At 44.9% G+C, this 6,000-nt stretch overlaps 1 protein-coding gene across 4 annotated transcripts in view; it reads right to left on the reverse strand.

Moving 5' to 3' along the window:
• ADGRF5 (adhesion G protein-coupled receptor F5) overlaps window positions 1–4,445 on the reverse strand; it is a 48,943-nt gene extending 44,498 nt beyond the window's left edge. For 2 of the 4 annotated variants that reach the window (XM_061372304.1, XM_061372305.1), the window contains exon 1: window positions 3,989–4,445. The gene's annotated coding sequence lies outside the window, so the exon portion shown is untranslated. The remainder of the gene's footprint in view (window positions 1–3,988) is intronic. The other 2 variants (XM_061372303.1, XM_061372302.1) reach the window with 1 other exon arrangement.
• Between the last annotated feature and the right edge of the window lie 1,555 nt (window positions 4,446–6,000).

The following is a 6,000-nucleotide window of genomic DNA, read 5'->3' on the forward strand; positions in this document are numbered from 1 at the left end:
AATACATACAGCTCTGCTGCTCATGGGAATCCTCAAACCTGGCCTTCCACTGCATTGTCCCTCCTGTTGAAGTGGGTTTAAGCGGGACCTCAGTTGACAGCAGCCACCCATGTAAGCAGACCCTCACTGTCTTCATGCTTCTTTTCTCTGCTGCCAATCAAGGATGGTACTAAACACTCTGAGACAGGGTGTTTAGAGGCAACCTGGGGCAGGAATAAGCCATTGCTGCTTGCACTAATAGTCTGATAGAGCAAGAGCTGTAGAAACGCCTCAAAGGCAAATGAGACACAGCTGTCCTTTCAGCTAGAAGGAAGGATTTCAGTGCCAGGACTGGTCAATTTTTGGTGATCTTTGAGTTCTTCCTAAAACAAATATTATTTTGTGTAAATCATAGAATACTTAGGGTTGGAAAGGACCTTAAGATCATACGGTTCCAACCCCCCTACCATGGGCAGGAATGCCTAACCCTAGACCATGTCGCTAAAGGCTCTGTCAAACCTGGCCTTGAACACTGCCAGGCAGGGGTGGAGCATTTACCACTCCTTTGGGGAACCTGTTCCAGTGCTTCACCACCCTCACAGTAAAGAATGAAATCAGCTGATTGAGATGACACAAGGCAGTTAAAGGTTTTTCCTGGGCTGGGAAAAACCTTCTGTTTATTCAAAAGCATCTAAAAGGTGGGCTAGATACCCTGTTGTGGTGGATTGACCCTGTCCTACAGCTAAGCACCCACACAGCCACTGACTCCCCAGCTGCCAGGGGGATTAGGGAGAGATTAGGAAGAGAAAAAGTGAGAAAAGTGGTGGGTTGAGATAAATAGAGGCTAATAAGAGAAAGAAAGGAAAGAAAAAAGTGATATGAAGGCCATCACAAATCCTCTCCCACAACCAGAAAGTCTCCAAGCAATGGCCACATTGGAAGACAACCGTGTCCCCATCATTATTTATTATTGCTGAAGATGATCTTATATGGTTTGAAATAGCCTATTTGTGAATTGGAGTCAGCTTTCTCAGCTGTAACCCCTCCCAGCATCCAGCCCACTCACTACAGAGGCAGAGTGGTAAGAAAAGAAAGCCTAGATGCTATGCAAGCACTGCCCAGCAATAGCTAAAACACTGGTGTACAAACAACACTGCTGTAGCCACAAATCCCAAACACAGCACCTTATGGGTGGCTATGAGGAAGGTTAACTCCATCCCAGCCAGACCTAGTACACCCATCTTGTTTGGCTTACTCAGAAGGGAGTTATGACAGAGAGGGGAGGGCTTTGGGGGAGAACTCATTACAGGCTTCTGCAGGGGTAAACTGAAGTTTGGAGAAAAGATAGGGACTGAGAGCACAGATGGTGAATTAAGGTTATAACATCCATGTCATGTCATGGGGTGGTTGTCAAAGTGAAACCTCACTTACAGGCCACCACCATCAGCAGACAAGCCTTCAGATAAGGCTGCAAATGTAGTCAAAAATTCCTTAACAAAGTCCATTGGTGCAGCATTATAACATGCAAATATAGTGCTGTTAATACTAGACAACCACTAGAGCAAATTAGCTGCTATGCAAGAACTGCAGAAGACATGGAGCAAATAATTCCTTTGTCAGAGAGAAACAAGCCATTACAAACCCCCTTTTCAAGCTCTTTCCCTTGCTCCCTGTTCCTGAACACCTACCTTGTGCCTTCGCTCTCACACTCATCCCTAAACCAACCCCTCCAGCCCACTGCAGGGTCACCATCACAGCCCCCCAGTTTCTGTCTTTGCCCATCACTGACTCAGTCCTTGTGGAGGATGCTGCTGAGCACAGATAAGGGGGACAAGCTGCTGCTTTGTTACCACACACACCAGATGTTGGATCAAATCAGTTGATGGCTGGTAACTGCTCATGGGCAGGCTGAGCAAAAGCAGGATCGTTTGAGAAATAAACTGTTTAATTATGCAAGTACAGTGGGCAGCTCACAAATGACAATGGGACCCCTCTTTGAGATCACAGCCCTGAGGAACTCTTTCCTAGAAAACTAGAAATGGTTTTCTGAAAGGTATTTGGGTTTATTGTATCTTGGTCTTAAAAAGCCATGATTCCCACACAAGGTGGAGGTGAATTCCAGCAGCAGATAATTTTAGTTTCAAGTTCAAGTACATTTCATTTATGATGTGCAAGCATAGCCCCAAAGCTACTGATGCCCTCATGGGTGATACAATGCCTGCCTACTGCAAGCCCTTGTTTCTTCTGGGAAACTGTGGGTTGCAGCCATGAACGGTGACAGCATCAGGGAGGCTTTCTTGATCAAGATGAATGGGTTAAAAAAGGAACTCTAGTAAAGGCTGCGCTGCTCTTTTGTGTTTTAACAATAAGAGGAAGCTCTGCCTAGTTTGAGGAATTTCCCACGTCTCCAATTCAGACTTTGGTAAACTGCTTTAAGAAGCCTGTCTAAGAGGTGTTAAAAAAATAAAAATAATCAAGGAGACGAGGACAAAGATATCTCCCCAGAGCCTGCGCATGTTCCGTTGGGTTTTTAAACCTGGATCACAGGAGGCAAACTCAGAGGAATCTAGGGAAGTTAAATAATGACAAATGCCAAATAGTCACACCAGGTTCCTGCCAAGCTGGCCAAGCCATTACTGAGTTCAGTCAAGTGTCACTGCTATGCAGATGCTAAAAATTTGCCCCTAAACTTCGTTGCATATCACTTCGTTCTGCAGAGCTACCAGACATCACCAGGCAGATTCAGTGACAGAAACAGATGAGGAGTTTTCTGGATGACAGGAAGATCTATGGGTTTGAGAAATGCCACTTTCGCCATGCAACAGCAGATGATGGAGAAAGTTAAAATGCAGCCTCAGGCTTTCAAATTCACAACATCTTTTCACTTGCTGTTCCCTTGCCTGTTACAAGATAATTGCCTCCCATAAAACTGTCACTGAAAGCAATAGTTACAGCATTCAAACAGTAACAGATTTCTTCCCCAGATCTGAAAGCTCCTTATGCACCCAGGTGACCATCACTTTCTCACTGATGGGAGAGAGAAACAAGGTTGAACAAGGTCAAACCACAACTGTGTTTTTTCTGAATGACAATCATTTAAGCATCCAGTAGATACTGCTGTACCAGACATGTTTGGATGGAGCGGAACTTTCAGGATTAGGGGCATTGTTGGAGGTGAAAGCATCAGAAAGCATCCCTGCATCCCGCCTGACACAAGCACTGGAAACAGCACTTCAGCACTCGAACATAACACTGTAAAACTGGCTTTCATTTAAGCAGCTCAAAACACAGGTAGAAAAGAATAGAAACAAGATAAATGTGACACTCAAAAACGTTACAGAGCAGTGTCTCAGCCTGTGGCCATGGCTGCCCCAAGTTCCTCTCCCTTGTCAACAGGCATCACCTTATATGAAACTGAAGGGGTATGCAATAAATTGTTCTTAAAAGGAACAAATCCACCATTTTATACAGCTGACAAAAATACATTGCCTGTTACCTGCACTGCAAATCCCAGCCACTGTGGCTAAAAAGCAAAGTGAGAAAAGTACAAATGCTTTTGCAGTTCATCTGTTTGGTTTTTTTTTCTGAAACTAGGTAGCTTGCTGTAGGGGGTAATAAATGCAGTCCAGATAAGCACAGCGTTTCCATGCACATCTCTCTTTACCTCTGCAGCCCCAAGCTTAAACTAGATTAACCATAGCCTCTATTAAAATTCACTAGCCAAGCTAACAGGTACAGGAGCACTTTGACAGTGTCTGGATGGCTGAATTCATACCCTCACAAGCCAAAAGCATCCTACAGAAAACTGTCAACTAATCACCACAAAGTTAAACACGTGCCAGTCGCATGTCTGCCAGTAGGAACCTGCAGCAGGTTTACTAGTCATGCAAAGCTCACACTTCAATGTCACAAGCTGGCCCCAAAAACTTCTCCAATCAGCCTTCACCTGCCCCAAACAGCTAAAACGCACGAGGAAACCCATGCCACATTTCACACGCATCATCCATACCTGTAGGGCAACAAATACTGTTCGTGTCCCAGCCGCTTCCAAACCTGTCCTCCTGTGCTGGGAAGGGAACTTCCCATCTAAGTGTAAATCCTGCCTCTGTCTCTGCCCTTTGTTTTCCCAAGATCTGGAGACACACCTGCTTTTCCGTGTGTGCTGTTGGTTGTCGGGCTCGGGGCTTGTTTCTTGTTTTGCTTTTCTTTTTGGAACAAATTAAACAGCCTGTGAGCAATTCTCAGTAAACGAGAGAGCGAACCTTTTGGCTTGTGGTGATTTAATCAAGCAAACCCCGTGACCTCCCTTTCCTGCGATCAGTGGGAACAGCTCCCTTCTCCACCAGCACGGGGTGGAGTTGCAGCTAAAAAACACAAGCCTGAAAACGCAGCGCTGGATGGGCAGGGCAGATCTTCCTTCTCCGTTTGTTGTGTCAGAGAACATGGTGATTCCTGCTGGTCCGAAACACCGAGGTGACCTCTAGCCAGGAAGGAACCTGGGAAATATTTTCTCAGTGATTTCCTGCTGTGGAGGGGGGGGAAAGTGGATGCAAGAGACACTTGGGCAGGGGTGCTAACAGGGCTACTGGGGACTGCAACTGCAAGATGAGGAAAACGCTTTTTTGGTCATCAGGGAACTAAAAAATTGCTATTTTTTTTTCCTAAGGTAAATGTTCTAAGATCCTCTGCTGTCACTATGCACAGTGAGCTCAGCTGTGTGGGTGCTTCTCCGGCTTTCAGCTGTTGTGCCGTTCACGCCAAGAGGTGCTGAGATGCTCTGTAAATTAATGTAGGAGAGCCTTTCCACAGGGAGCTTGTGTTCAGCAACACCCCAGTGATGTAGCCATGGCATAAAGGATTCTTGTCAAGGTGCATAAGAAATCTGGGCAGGCTCATGCATCCAGAAGGACATCTATGCCTGGAATAACTGCCAAACTGTGCTGTACAGGCCCAGTTGTCTCACACTGGGGCAATCAGAGTGGGACTTTCATGCACTAGCCAAAAGACTGCACCCCAGGAACATGGGGATGGTTCCCCATGGCTGAGTCCCAATTACGGTGATAAAATGAAGGAACTGTAATGGTCTCCTTTCTTTTATCTCTCCTGGCTTTGCATCACCTCTGATGTTCCTGCAAGATAACACTTGCAAGTGGTACATCATCAGCCCATCAGATAGCAGAGGGCATGTGCCATCTGTGGTGAGTATTGGTCTCTGGAAGTATCAGCATCTCCTTCTTCACTGTAGAAGTAGTTGAGAACAGCTAGTTTCTCTGTGTTTCAGGGTCTGAGTGTAGTCTATCGGAACCATCCTTCTGAGGCTGTCTTCACATGGAAAGTTGTATATATGATAATGGACTCTACAGCTAAAATTGTCCTTCTTTCTGGACACAAAAAGAATTTATTTTAGTAATTTGGTATCTCCATTCAGGATCACTTTTTAGTTACTTTATTGTGATCCAGTTCATACTATAAAAACAAGAATGGACATTTCACTGCTGAATACATCTCATCCACATGCTCACTGACATACACTTTTATTTTCACAGAGAGGGAGAGAAAGAGACAGAGAAGGAGAGGTGTGCACCCCGTCTTTATGTGCTTTTGATTAATGAGTGTCATCCGTATTTCTTACATTTAATGGCAGCCTTTATATGTAACAGCAGCCACTTCATTGCAGTGGGCTTTTCAGTTTCATTTCATTTGGTCTGGCTAGAGCTATAAGTTTTATTCCTGTCCATCTCCTTCTGCTGTCTGGGATAAGTAAAATATGATGGTTGGGGCATCTAGGAAAGAAAATCATATTTACAGAATAGTTAGGGTTGGAAATGACCTTAAGACCATCTAGTTCCAACCCCGCTGCCATGGGCAGGGACACCTTCCACTGGAGAAGGTTGCTCAAAAATACTGCTGCAATGCTTTCCTTAGAGTGATAGAATGATTGTTTCTTTAAACAAGACCACCTGAGGGATTATTTTTTAAAGTATATAGAAAGCACTTATGTTTATTGCTCAGGCTTGTTCT

Source organism: Neopsephotus bourkii, unplaced genomic scaffold, assembly GCF_033783945.1.
Source record: "Neopsephotus bourkii isolate Nb327-2 ecotype Australia unplaced genomic scaffold, CSIRO-AGI_Nbou_v1 NB_1600, whole genome shotgun sequence".
NCBI lineage: Eukaryota > Metazoa > Chordata > Aves > Psittaciformes > Psittacidae > Neopsephotus > Neopsephotus bourkii.